Source organism: Manis pentadactyla, chromosome 10 (assembly GCF_030020395.1).
Source record: "Manis pentadactyla isolate mManPen7 chromosome 10, mManPen7.hap1, whole genome shotgun sequence".
NCBI classification, from domain to species: Eukaryota; Metazoa; Chordata; class Mammalia; order Pholidota; family Manidae; genus Manis; species Manis pentadactyla.
Window position 1 is genome coordinate 107,285,549 of NC_080028.1, and position 15,266 is coordinate 107,300,814.

The window sequence follows — 15,266 nt, forward strand, 5'->3', positions numbered from 1 at the left end:
GTATAAGAAGCACCTTAACTTTTGCACATGCATGGCAACTTTAAAAAGTATGTACAAAAAATTGTTTCCCCAAGCAATCAAAATGTAATTCCTTAGGCCAACATTTGCCATGTAATAAATTAAAATGGTCAAGAAAAGTTCTAGCATCATGTTAAAGTAAGGTTCAGTAGGTTACAGCCCCTTACAAATTCTAAGGCAGTGGGAGACAGACAACCTCCTAATCTACACGGTGCTCAGAGTATGTTTATAAGAATGATATCCATTTTCTTTCTCTGTGTCATGCTTCATTTTATTAACTTATTATTCATGTTTATATGCTTAAAGAAATGAATGGGTTTAAAGGCCACTTACTTCAATAGATATTTCTGTTGATTCAGAATTTCAGCTGAAACCCCAAACGGAGAACAGTCACTAAAGTGCCACAAATTCCAGGGGAGGAATGTCGGGCGCACCTACTCAGGCTTGATAAGAGTGGCCCACTGTGCTCATGTGGCCCTAGGCCCCCCTCCCATCTCCCTCTCGTCTAAGAGAAGGGTAGGGACTAAGTGGAGGGAAAAGTTTTCTTTGAAGAGAGTTGTCAGCCAGGGAAGCAGGCTCAGGGCTGCCCCTCGATCCCACATCACAGAGGGAAGCAGCCAGTGACCCACAGGGCTGGGCATGTGGTGTCTGCCCCAGGAAGGAGACACTCACCTGTCCCCAGCTGGCTGCTCATGGGCATCCCTGCTTCTTCTACCAGAGCTGGAATCTACTTGGAACCACGAGAGTTTGCATGTGCATGCAATGAAGAAAGAAAGCTGCCAGTGGGTAAAACTGTAATATTTCCAGAAAGTCTCGCCTGGCTTTAGTACATCTGCATATCAACAGACACTCAAGAGTGGAGAGAAGTATGGCTTTAGGGCATTTGCATCATTCCTCAGCGGGGGAGAGAAGTTCATCTCCATATTAGTGGGTAATTACCTCAGCAACCAAGGGTGTGTCTGAACTTGAGAGGTTAAAAGGAGGGGAAGCCGGCTTGCTTATTTGCTTCTTCCAGAGCAGAGGAGAAAGAGATCTGGACTGCAGTTTGTAAGCAATAAATGGGTTTTAAACTTTATTTCTCCCTTTGACTGATTTCAGTTTTTAGAGGTATTTTGTCCCAGGATTTCCTCTCCCTGGACTTACACTGCCTCTGATGGTCCCTGAGAGCAGGACATGGAGGGGGTCCTGATCTTCCTGGGTGTTGGTGAGGGAGTTGACAATGGGTTCCAGGGGGACAACTGGACACTGAAAAAAGAAGCTGGATGCAGAGAAAAAGCTGTGCAGGAATTCGCCAGCAGTGCATCACACAGCACAGAGAGGAAGTTGGGGGGTGGGCGGGGAGGGTGTCCTTAAAAGAAACTGCAAATACTCCTCTCTAGAAAAACGAGCCAGCATTCGGGCTTTTCCAAGAGAGAGAAGACACTGAAGAGCCAAGAGAGATGCAACCAAGCAGTCGCATTTCGTGCCTCTTCCGGTCATCCTCCTGCCCTTTCCTCTTGCTGCTCAGAACTCTGCGGAGTCAGCGGCATCCTGGGGGGCCAGGAGAGGACACAGGGCCAGAACAGACTGCAGGCCCCTCAGAGGTCAGCCATTAGCAGACAGAGGGAAGAGACTCGGGAACACACAGGTAGCAAGAGTCTGATACTCGATTGGCTTAATTTCTGGATTCCTGGGATAAGTGTTCTCATGCTTGCAAGTGACAGATAAAGCCCAGGTCGTGCCTTGGATACTGGGCAAGGGCAGAGAAGGGAGAGCCAATAGGACTGACAGTAGTGGCAGAAGAAAGACAAAAATAAACCAAGAAACAGTCATTTTGTGATTGAATACTCGAGTTCTGCCCATTTATTAAACTAGATGCTTTTGCAATGCACACAGGCCGCAGAGGGCAGAACGCAGGTCAGACCACTGCTGTCACCAGGTACCATGGGCAAGAGTGGCAGGATTCCCGCTGAGGTAAGGACTTGTGCTTTGTTCTCTGTGAGTTTTCAGCTCCCCCAGGGTATGAAGGTTGCTAGGCTCACAGGCTCCTTTGCATCAGGGACATATGTGTCTCAGGACAGAAAGCAGAAACATAGGAAGATGATCACTCCTTAATCTTTGCTGAAAGGCTTTATGACTTTTGTAGTATATTGTGTATCTGATAAGGAAAGGCAGAGAAAAAGGAGCATCTTTGAGGGCCAAGAGAGAAGAGAAATTTCCCCTAATGGAAAGGGAATAGAATTCAGTTGGGTCCATGGGTATCAGGAGCCTATGTCTCCTTCCAAAAGCACCAGAAACAGGAGGACAGAGCTTGGAAGGGAAGAGAGGACCATGTAGAGAGGGTGGTCTCAGCCAAGGGGCTCCCTTCAAGGAACTGAGAAAGTTCAGTAGATGAGACCAAATGATGGTCTAAAAACTAGATGCTCTTAACCCCTATGACCTGGGCTTGGAGGATACTGTAACCAGCTTCCTAAGTTCTCATTCACCCCAGGGAAGACTGAATTTGCACTCATCTGGAGGCACTGGGACTCGGAGTCAGGTATAATATGGTTTTGAATTGACATTCATTGACTTTCTGATTTTTCATTATAAATTTATATCCACCACATAACAAAAGAAGTAACTAAACTTTAAGTGTGTTGATAAATGTCACAAGAGAGGGACATGTTAAGAGGGAACTTTTAAGCTGGGGGCCACCAGCAAGTTATTCTGCAGAGGAGATAGGACTTGAGATAAAGCTTGGATGACAGCTAGAATTCCAAATGGCAGCAGGGCAGAGGTGTGAGTGCAAGGCCCCTCAGTGTCAGCAGATGCATGGAGATGGAGAAGTCAGAGGGATAGCATGTGGGAGCACCGCACTGTCAGCCATACAAGATGCTACACCAAGAGATCAAGGATGATAAATAAAATGGGTGGGAGCCTGATGATCAGCATGTACTTTAGCAGCAAGAGGAAAACATTGTCCATTTATAAGAGGCAATAAGACATTATCAGAGCAGAGCTTCAGGAAACCTCAACTGTGGCAGAGATGCATAGGGTGGATAGAGGAGACAGTGATTAGATGTGGTGGGAACAAGAGGCTATTGCTGTAATCTAGGGGCGAGGTGGGGAAGGCTGACAGGACTGTGTGAGCGGCTTTTGGTGGCAAGAAGGGCTGTGAAAGACATTAGGGAGGCAGGGATAGACCTGCATGGGACCTCTAAGCATCCAGCCCAGCTGATGGAAAAATCACAATGCTCTTGTAGGAATGGGAAATCACAGAAGAGGAGCCAGTTTACAAACGATACATTCTAAACTTAAAGTTCCACCTGGTATTTTAATTTACAAGTAGGTAGGATGTCAGGAGAGAGGAAGTGCCGAGAGATGAACAGTTAGTGCTGCCTTAGTAGTAAAGCTGCCTGTCTCCACAGCTGGGGCTGCCCCTTAGTGGATGTGTCAGAACATCTGGGGAGAAGGAGGCAGGCGTTGGGCTGTGACAGTAGAGGCTCAGAGAACTGATACACAGAGCCAGGCACAGAATGTGGCTCAATTCATATACTGAACCTCAAAAGAACTGTTTCTTAAAGATTCTCTGGTTACCTGGGACTGTCTCCCATTTTCCTTGGTGCTCCTCTTCAGCCCCTATCTTTCCCAGCACCTTTGAACTTCCTCTCATAGACTTGCCTCAAAAATGAGATGAATATACACCTAAGAGCCAAATAGACTTCCTGAATTTGAAAGGCTCTGCTGCTTCTGACTTGGAGGACCCAGACATTTCTTAACCCAACTTGGTCTCAGTTTCATTACCTAAAAAACGTTTTTTATTAAAACAAAATGAAATTAATAGTTGTGTGTGTGTGTGTGTGTGTGTGTGTGTGTGTGTGTAGAAGAAATGAGATAATGCTTACAAAGCAGGCAATAGAGTGACTGGTAAATATTATACCCTCAACAAATGTTAGTTTCCTTCTCTCCAGCCCTGCTCATGTGGGCCTTGACTCCCAGTAGAGATGAGGGCCTCTGGGTAAAGCAGCTCTGATTCCCACAGTGGCACGCATGCAGACCTGTGTGCTAGCCCGAGGTGGGTTCTGTTCTACGCTGACCCTGGCCAGCCCCTCAGTCTCAGGTTCCACAACAATCAAAATGACAGTTGGCCTACATCAGTGTAAGGAATATTTTGTCCTCTCTTTATACTCTCCATCTTCTGAAAGATTTTTCTACCAATCTGCAGCTGTTAAGTCATTGATTCATTTCCTGTATGATCACCAGTGTTACTAAACTGGATTAATATAGCTATTGCCCAAAGCAGTTTGGATAGACATGATGTAAGAAAATATTCAATAGCTATTGGAGTCTTAAAATAAAAGAAATGCCATATGGTCACGATCACAGTATCCTGGAAAGTCCGGTGGACACCACTAGACAAACCGGTCTTGAAGATTCCCTCTAATGTTCTCTGAGTCCATGAAGTAGGTTAGGGCTCCTACGGGATTCAATCATTTGCTCTGCTAAATATTAGAAGAGATGAAGAGAACTTAAATTAAGGCAATGGTAACAAGGACAGTGATTAGAATATGGACTCGAGAAGTATTAGAGACAATTTAAGGCCTAGTTAGAGTCAGAGATAAAAAGAAAGGCACGAGCAGGTTGATGATGGTGGCGGCAGCAACGGCCATGTTTATAATGGCGACACTTCTGTGCGTTTAGTGTACATCAAGCGCTGCTCTGGAGGTTCAAGCGTGTTAGCTCATTAAATATGCAAGCCGGCCATAGAGGGGCTGCGTGCAGCCACATTTTACACAGAGGAAACAAAGAAGTTCAATAACTTGTCTAAAGTCCCACAAGGAGGAAGAGTGGGAGGGCCAAAATTCATGCTCATACACTCTGGCTTTGGGGCCTGCGCACCAAGCTCAGCATGAGGCTGCTGCCGCCAATTTCCCAAACATGGTGGGCTGCTGTGAGCCTCTGTGTCTGCCATATGCCTTCTGGGAAAAGTGCCTTTTCCTGGAGTGGAAACCTCCTTCCAGACATGGATCAAGTCCCTCCTCTGGGAAGTCTTCCCTGCCTCCCCTCCCGAGCAGAGTGACTCACTGCTCACTCTGTTTTGCCATTACAGGGCACATCGTTCCCAGGTGAGCACATGTTTACCATGTGGTAATTACTTGTTAGAACATCTCTCTCCCTTAACTAGGCTATTAGCTCTGTAATGACAGAATCTGTGCTGCATTCATCTCTCAATCCCAGGGAGCTCGCATAGCTCCTGAGCCATACTGGCACTCAATAAGCGTTTCTTAAATGAATGAGTGAATGAATAAATGAATAAGAAATGTGTAGGTGGGAAGTGTTCATTCACCCTGCCATGTTACTGACCAGTGCTGGTGTAAGCTGGTGCAGGACTGGGGCAGAAGTGAGCATCAGTGGGGCGATCAGAAGGTCAGACTACAGAGGGCAGAAATGAACTTGAGGCTGACCTGCCTGAGGTGGTTAGCTTAATGTCTCCCAGGACAGCCACGAAAGGGATGCCAAAGTCTGAGGGGGCAACTTTGGAAGGTGGAGGTAATGGGAGTTCTTTTTTTCTTTTTAAATTAAAGTATCATTGATATACAATCTTATGATGGTTTCACATACACAGCACAGTGGCTCGACATTCACCCATACCATTAAGTCCTCACCCGTAATGGGAGCGTCTTAAGATCGAATCTGAGAGGAGGAACGGACATGCCACTCTGCTTCCTGGGCACTGCTTTCTCCAATTCCCCTGCCATCAAATGTCTGGAATACAGCTCTTTTTGACTTACTTCCCTTTTTCCAGAACTTGTGAAAATACATAAACTGTGGAATAGACACCATTACCAAAGAGTTACCTGGAGAAGAAATCAGTCAGTCTTTGGAAGCAGCATACGTGCAAATATCAAGTAAACATTCCAGACAGAAGCCGGAATTGCCTGAGCCCCAGAATGTAATCTTTGATCATTTCTTTCACTCACATGGCTGAACAGGCAGGATGTTCTCTAGGGTGGTCTTCATCCTCACATGTCCCCACCCGCCGCGGCAGACACCATCCTAGAGGGTGCTCTAAGGCCTTGAATGGCCGTCACCTGAGGGCCTCCCCTGCATGCTTGGCTCCTGGTGTCGTTCTGAAATCTCCTCTCAGAATTCTCCAGCTCCTAATGCAGGGCAAGAGGGCAGGTTAGCGCCTTTCACCTGCATCTGTTAACATCATCTTCCTTTCTCTCTCCTTTTTTTCCTCTCCTAGCCAGAGAGTCTCTCTGGACCCCCATTTGAAACTCTCTTCTGTTGTCTGAACTCCAAGAACCTTTCTGCTGTCTTTGGCCATATGCCCATAGCGTTCCTGTCTGTCCTACAGTCTTGCTGCAGGCCAAGGATGAGAACTAGGGTGAGGTGAAGCCATTCCAACTCATTTTCAAGAAATGAGACTTGTTTGTAAAAGTGCCTGTTTCACATATTTCAGATCCCATCATGTTAAAGGTGCCTCGCCTCTTAGTATCTGACAGAATGAACTATGATATTCAGTGTTTAAAGAGGGACTATTACTGAATGATCTTACAAAGGAAAGTAACATTATAGACATAGATGCATAGAGTTGATATTCATGGGGATACATCAGCACAACTACAGTGGTTATTAACATTTAACACACTTCCAGAGCAGTTGGTAAATAGGAACTTCTCCTCCCTGAGTGTCCCAACTCTAGGTGCCCCATACCTTCCCCAGGCCCTCCTGGCACTCCCGTGATTCAGCAACTAAAGGTAATGTCCTGGCCCAGTGGGCCCTACATGACCCTGTCTAGACTGATGGATCAAGGCCTCCCCATTCCAGCTGTTGGATTTTTTTAACATCTCTCCTGTAGAAATGGCACATTGGGAAAATGATTCAGGCAGCAGCATCTATAAGGGTTTGGAGAAAGCAAGTCCTACAGCCAAGGAATTCAGCAGTGAGTCTGTTACCACAATCAGGAGGCTAGGTGACAAGCACCTGAATTAGTATGATGAGGGAGAGAACTAATCTGAGCATCCTGTCATCCCAAGAAGGCCCAGCACTCCTTCAGAAGTGTGTGGTAAGGACTAAGCTGCTGCAAAGCAAGGACAGGTGGAAACCAGCCCCACTCCCATGGTAACAAGGCCAGAACAGGACCAGCGGCAACAGTAGCTTATTAATAAGTCAGAAAACTTTCAAATTAGGAAAATTAGCAAATTCCCCAGTTCAATCTAACCTGGATAAATTTGAACCAACAAGGGAACCATGATAGGCCCAGAGGGATGTGTGAGCAAGCACCACAGATCACAGTGTGAAGAAGGTGGAAGAAAAAGGATGTGCAGAAGGGAGAAAAACAAAAAAGAGGACAAAATCAAGATGTGATACAGATATCTCAAGGTGAAATTGGGTAGTCATCAGCCAAATTACAGTAGAATATAATCTAGTGAAGAATAGAAACAGATACAAATTTTTAATTGAGGGAAACCTGAAGTTAGACAGCAGAGATTAAGATGGAATGGATGAAGAAGAAAAGCAGGTGGTGCATCCCAGACCACTGGGTCAAATTTACTGGGACTGGGGATAAATAGCCAGTGAACTGGCTTGTGTATGACCACAGAAATCCATGGTATGGTTTAGCAGTGAATGAAAACACAAGGGAGCCCACACAGAGCTGTGACTAGACCATTCATTTCATTATTAGGTCCTTCCTGATCATCTTTTTAAAATTAAAGTATCGACAGCCTGAGGGTGGGGAAGGAATTCTTGCTTTTGTTTCAGGTAATATGAAACATTGAACAGGAGCAGAATTTCATCTGGATGTTCAACCTGTGGTTGAGGACACCATGCAGCAACTGGGCTGAACTCTGAATACCTTCCAGACATAGATCTCAGGATCTTACCTAAATGAAAGAGGCTTTGAAAATGTCTGATCCACCAGGTAAGCATTCCATTACACTGGCTGCCACATGGGGACCTCCCCAGCAGGGACAAATTTCTTAAGGGTTATCACAGAAGTAAAAAAGTTAGTTAAGTGAGACCTAAAGTTACTCCCCCTCATTCCTGAAAAATTTTAGGTCAGGTTTCCTAGTTCTATCTCCACAGCTCTTGCCATAATTCTTGAGGTTTTAATATTCATGAAGACAATTGGAGGATTAAAGATGGTGGGGTGAGATGTGAGACAGAGGCCTCCTCCTAAAACCGCATATAATATGAAAATATAATTAACACAACTAATCCTGAAAGAGGAACAGGAAAGAAGGTTGTGCCAGACTGCATACACTTGGAGAAAAGAACAGACCTCACAGAACAGGGTACTGTACCAAAGCCATGATCCGGTGGGACCCAAGCCCTTCCCCCACCCCAGCTCACCAACAGGAGGAAGAGAAACGGAGCAGAGGAGGGAGCGGAGGCCTGGGACTGCTGAACACCTAGCTCTGGAGATCTGCTCTTGGAGCACAAACCTACACTGCATGGTACTCTGGTGATTAGGGGGTGGTTGGAAAGATAAGACAGGCAGGAGACCTGGAGAGACTGGAATTCCAGCCACTTGTGGAAAACGGATCCACATCTGGCTGCTCTGGGACAAAAGAAAGGCAGGCAGTCTGAGAGACTTCCTAACAGCGAGAGGGCTGCTAAAGGGGCAAGGATTGCACAGAGCTTACTGCTCAGGAGAAAGGATAGGTAGACAAAATTGTCTGGGTGCACGCTGTCAAGCAGGTTGGGAGCTTTCACAACCTTCAGGAGCCTCAGCCCTCTGGCTGACTACACAGCTCCAAGGCCCCCCCTCTGTGATATGCAGCCTGCTGTACCTTCCTCCTGGCCAGCCCCACCTGGCTCGCAAACCAGAAGCCCCTGCCCTGGAGTCAGGCCAGCCAGAAGGAAGACCCACCTTTGGCAGCTAAAAACACAAAGCATAGAGGCTTACACCTGTGTGCTCGGCACACATGTTCTGGCAGTGGAGACAGGCATAGCAGCTGGGAAGCAGGAAAGAACTCTTTCCTCCCCCCAGGCACCAACACCACTCCCCTGCGACCACCGACATTATTCCAGGGGATGAGCAGCTCCAGAGACTAGATCTTCTGGGCACCAGAGGGTGCCACACAAATATGAAACAACAAAGGAACCTGGCTCAAAACAAAATCATAAATATGCCAGACAAAGAGTCAAATAAAAGCAACGGCATGAATCTCCCTGAAAGAGATTTCAAAATAAAAATCATAAACATGCTCATGGAGGTATAGAAAAATATTCAAGAACTCAGGAATGAATTCCAGTCAGAGAACCAATCATTACGGAACACAGTATCAGAAATTAAACACACAGTGGAAGGTTTTAAAGCAGATTAGATATGTTTGAGGAAACAATAAGTGAAAGAGAAATTAGAGAAGAGGAATACAAAGAAGCTGAGAAACAGAGAGATAAAAAGATCTCTAAGAATGAAAGAATAGTGAGACACCTGTTGACCAATCCAAACAGAACAATATTCGTATTATACAGGTACCAGAAGAAGAGAGAGAAAAAGGGATAGAAAGAGTCTTTGAGGAGGTAATTGCTGAAAACTCCCCCAATCTCGGGAAGGAGATAGTCTATCAAGCCATGAAGGTGCACAGATCTCCCAACACAAGGAAGACAACACCAAGACATACAATAATTAAAATGGCAAAGACCAAGGATAAAGAGAGGCTATTAAAAGCAGCCAAAGAGAGAAATAAGATCACATAGAAAGAAAAGCCCATTAGGTTATCATCAGCCTTCTCAGCATAACCCTTACAGGCCAGAAGGGAGAGGCATAGTATATTTAATGCAATGAAGCTGAAGGGCCTCAAACCAAGAAAACTTTATCCAGCAAGAATATCTTTAAAATTTGAAGGAGGGATTAAACAATTTTCAGATAAGCAAAAGTTGAGAGACTTTACCTCCCACAAACTGTCTCTACAGTGTATTTTGGAGAGACTGCTATAAATGGAAGAGTTCCTAAGGTTTAATAGCTGTAACCAGAGGTAATAAAACCACAGTAAAGAAAGTAGAACAGTTAATTACTAAGCAAATGCAAAATTAAACCAACCACACCCAAAGTCAGTCAAGGGATAGACAAAGAGTACAGAATATGATACCTAATATATAAAGAATGGAGGAGGAAGAAAAAGGAGAAAAAAAAGAACCTTTAGATTGTGTTTGTAATAGAATACTAAGTGAGTAAAGTTAAACTCTTAGATAGTAAGGAAGTTAACCTTGAACCTTTGGTAACCATGAATCTAAAGTCTGCAATGGCAATAAGTACATTCTTATCGATAATCACCCTAAATGTAAATGGTCTGAATACACCAATCAAAAGACACAGAGTCACTGAATGGATAAAAAAACAAGACCCATCCATATGCTGCCTACAAGATACCCACTTTAAACCCAAAGACATACACAGACTAAAAGCGAAGGGATGGAAAAAGGTATTTCATGAACTAATAGGGAGAAAAAAGCAGAAGTTGCAGTACTTGTACCAGACAAAATAGACTTCAAAACAAAGAAAATCACAAGAGACAAAGAAGAACATTATATAATGATAAAGGGGTCAGTCCAACAAGAATGTATAACCATTATAAATATCTATGCACCCAACAGAGGATCACCTACATATGTGAAACAAATACTAACAGAATTAAAGGGGGAAATAGAATGCAATGTATTTATTCTAGGGGACTTCAACTCTCCACTTACTCCAAAGGACAGATCAACCAGACAGAAAATAAGTAAGGACACAGAGGCACTGAACAACACATTAGAACAGATTGACCAAACAGCTATCTACAGAACCCTACACCTAAAAGCGGCAGAATACACATTCTTCTCAAGTGTACATGGAATATTTTCAAGAATAGATCATATACTAGGCCACAAAAAGAGCCTTGGTAAATTCAAAATGATTGAAATTGTACCAACCAGCTTCTCAGACCAAAAAGGTAGAAACTGAAACTGGAAATAAATTGCACAAAGAAAATGAAAAAACCGACAAACACATGGAGGTTTCACAACATGCACTTAAATAACCAGTGGATCAATGACCAAATAAAAACAGAGATCAAGCAATATATGGAGAAAAATGATGACAATACTTCAACATCACAAAAATCTGTGGGACACAGTGAAGGCTGTGCTAAGAGGAAAGTATATTGCAATACAGGCCTAACTCAGGAAAGAAGAACAATCCCTTATGAAAAGTCTAAACTCACAATTAACAAAACTAAAAAAAAGAAGAACAAATGAGGCCCAAAGTCAGTAGAAGGAGGGACATAATAAAGATTAGAGCAGAAATAAATAAAATTGAGAAGAATAAAACAATAGAAAGAACCAATGAAAGCAAGAGCTGGTTCTCCAAGAAAATAAACAAAATAGATAAATGCCTAACCAGACTTATCAAGGAAAAAAGAGAGTCTACACACATAAACAGAATCAGAAATGAGAAAGGAAAAATGACTACAGACACCACAGAAATACAAAGAATTATGAGAGAACACGATGAAAAAGTATAGGCTAACAAACTGGATAACCTAGAAGAAATGGACACTTTCTAGAAAAATACAACCTTCCAAGGTTGACACAGACAGAAACAGAAAATCTGAACAGATCAATTATTAGCAATGAAACTGATTTGGTAATCAAAAAGTACCTAAGGACAAAATTCCCATACCAGATGGCTTCACCACTGAATTTTATCAAACATTTAGTGAAGACCTAACACCAATCATCCTTACAGTTATACAAAAGTAGAAGAAGAGGGAATAATTCCAAACTCATTCTATGAGGCCAGCATCACCCTAATACCAAATCCAGGCAAAGACACCACAAAAAAGAAAATTACAGACCAATATCCCTGATGAACATAGATGCAAAAATACTCAACAAAATATTAGCAAACCCAACTCAAAAATACATCAAAAACATCATCCATTACAATCAAGTAAGACTTATTCCAGGGATCCAAGGATGGTACAGTATTCGAAAATCCATCAACATCATCCACCACATCAACAAAAAGAAGTACAAAAACCACATGATATCTCCACAGATGCTGAAAAAGCATTTGACAAAATTCAACATCCATTTATGATTAAAACTCTCAACCAAATGGGTATAGAGTGCAAGTACCTCAACAGAATAAAGGCCATATATGACAAACCCACAGCCAACATCATACTTAACAGCAAGAAGCTAAAAGCCTTTCCTTTAAAACTGGGAACAAGACAAGGATGCCCACTCTCTCCACTGTTATTCAACATAGTTCTGGAGGTCCTCCCCATGGCAATCAGACAACATAAAGAAATAAAGGACATCCAGACTGGTAAAGATGAAGTTAAACTGTCACTGTTTGCAGATGACATGATATTGTACATAAAAACCCTAAAGAATCCACTGTAAAACTATTAGATCTAATATTTGAATTCAGCAAAGTTGCAGGATACAAAATTAATACTCAGAAATCTGTTGCATTCCTATACACTTACAATGAACTAGCAGGAAGAGAAATCAGGAAAACAATTCCATTCACAATTGCATCAAAAATAGTAAAATACCTAGGAATAAACCTAACAAGGGAAGTTAAAGACCTATACTCTGAAAACTACAAGACACTCATGAGAGAAATTAAAGAAGATACCAATAAGTGGAAACACGTCCCATGCACATGGATAGGAAGAAATAATATTGTCAAAAAGAGCATCCTGCCAAAAGCAATCTGCAAATTCAATGCAATCCCTGTCAAAATACCATAGCATTCCTCAATGAACTATAGCAAATAGTTCTAAAATTCATATGAAACCACAAAAGATCTGGAATAGCCAAAACAATCCTGAGAAGGAAGAATAAAGCTAGGGGGATTACGCTCCCAACTTCAAGCTCTACTACAAAGCCACAGTAATCAAGACAATTTGGTACTAGCCCAAGAACAGACCCATAGACCAGAGGAACAGAATAGAGAGCCCTGATATAAACCCAACCACATATGGTCAATTAATATTTGATAAAAGAGCCAGGGTCATACAATGGGGAAATGACAGCCTCTTCAACAACTCATGTCAGCATAATTTGACAGCTACATGCAAGAGAATGAAACTGGATTATTGTCTAACCCCATATACAAAAGTACACTTGAAATGGATCAAAGACCTGAATGTAAGTCATAAAACCATAAAATTCTTAGAAGACAACATAGGCAAAAATCTCCTGAATATAAACATGAGCAACTTTTTCCTGAACGCATCTCCTCAAGCAAGGGAAACAAAAGCAAAAATGAACACATGGGACTACATCAAACTAAAAAGCTTCTGTACAGCAAAGGACACCATCAACAGAACAAAAAGGCATCCTACAGTATGGGAGAATATCTTTTCAAACAACATATCTGACAAGGGATCAATGTCCAAAATATATAAAGAACTCACATGCCTCAAGAACCAAAAAGCAAACAACTTGATTAAAAAATGGGTGGAGGATATGAACAGACAATTCTCCAAAGAAGAAATTCAGATGGCCAACAGGCACATGAAAAGATGCTCCACATCACTAATTATCAGGAAAATGGAAATAGAAACCACAGTGAGATGATCACCTCACACCAGTAAGGATGGCCAGCCAAAAAGACTAAGAACAACAAATGCTGGTGAGGGTGTGGGGAAAGGGGAACCCTCCTACACTGCTGGTGGGAATGTAAATTAGTTCAACAGTTGTGGAAAGCAATATGGAGGTTCCTCAAAAAACTAAAAATAGAAATACCTTTTGACCCACGAATTCCACTCCTGGGAATTTGCCTAAAGAATATAATTTCTCATATTCAAAGAGACATATGCACCCCTATGTTTATTGAAGCACTATTTTCAATAGTCAAGATATGTAAGCAGCCTAAGTGTCCATCAGTAGATGAAGGAATAAAAAAAAAGTGGTACATATACACAATGGAATACTATTCAGCCATAAAAAAAGGAACAAATCCTACCACTTGCAACAACATGGATGGAGCTGGAGGACATTATGCTCAGTGACATAAATGAGGTGGAGAAAGACAAGTACCAAATGATTTCTCTCATTTGTGCAGTAGAACAACAAAGCAAAACTGAAGGAACAAAACAGCAGCACACTCACAGACTTCAAGAACGGACTATCAGTTACCAAAGGGGAAGGGGGTGGGAGGACGGTTGGGGAGGGAGGTTGAAGGGGATTGAGAAGTATTATGTTTAGTACACATGGTGTGGCAGAGGTCACAGGGAAGACAGTGTAGCACAGAGAAGACAAGTAGTGACTCTGTGGCATCTTACTACACTGATGGACAGTGACTGCAATAGGGTATGGGGGGGACTCGATAATATGGGTGAATGTAGTAACCACATTGTTTTTCATGTGAAACATTCATAAGAGTGTATATCAATAATACCTTAATAAAAAAATATATATATATAAAAGCAACGACAGAGACTTGAGGGCTCAGAGATACTAAGATGACGGTCAGTGTGTGTTTAGTATATAAGTGGATGAAGAACTGATGAGAGATGGACTAGGAGTTCATTGTACTACTAGTTACAATAACAACTTTGCTATTTAAACCCAAAGGGCCATCCCAGAACAAGAAGAAAGCAAAATAAATGGGGCACAGTCTTCAGACCCCTACTCTAGAATTTTATCTGAGGCTCCTGTGGGTAAAATTGAAACATTTCCAGAATATCTTGCCTGGCTTTAGTATATCTGCATATCAATTGGCGTTCAGAGGTGGAAAGAAGTACTGCTTTAGTGCATTTGCATCTTTCCTCAGGGGTGGAGAAGTTTATCTCCATATCAGTGGGTGATTACCTGGGCAACAGGGGGCTTATCTGTACCTGAGAGGTGAGGGGGAGGGCTGGTGTGTGGCTGCTGGAGCATGAGAAGAAAGATGGCCTGGGACTGCAGTTTGTGAGCAATAAATGGGTTTTGAACTTTATTTCTCCCTTTGACTGATTTTGGTTTTTAGGGTTATTTTGCCCCGGGATTTCCTTTCCCAGACTTACAATTGGCATAGTCGACAGAATTCCTGTGAACCCGAAACCTGTCATAATGGGTGGGACCTTTGGGAGGGCCACCCCTAGAAATGATGGGGAGCAGTGCTCCTGCTGAGGGACATGTGTCTACATTAGTGTGGTCGTGGAGGCGCCACCACCGCTGCTGGCCACGCCAACCCTGGCCTGTGGCCCGAGCCTAAGGCTACTGCTTCTGCCACTGTTGCTGCTCTTGCTGCCGGCCGGAGCCTGGCAACAACCATGGAAAGGAGCAGAGGT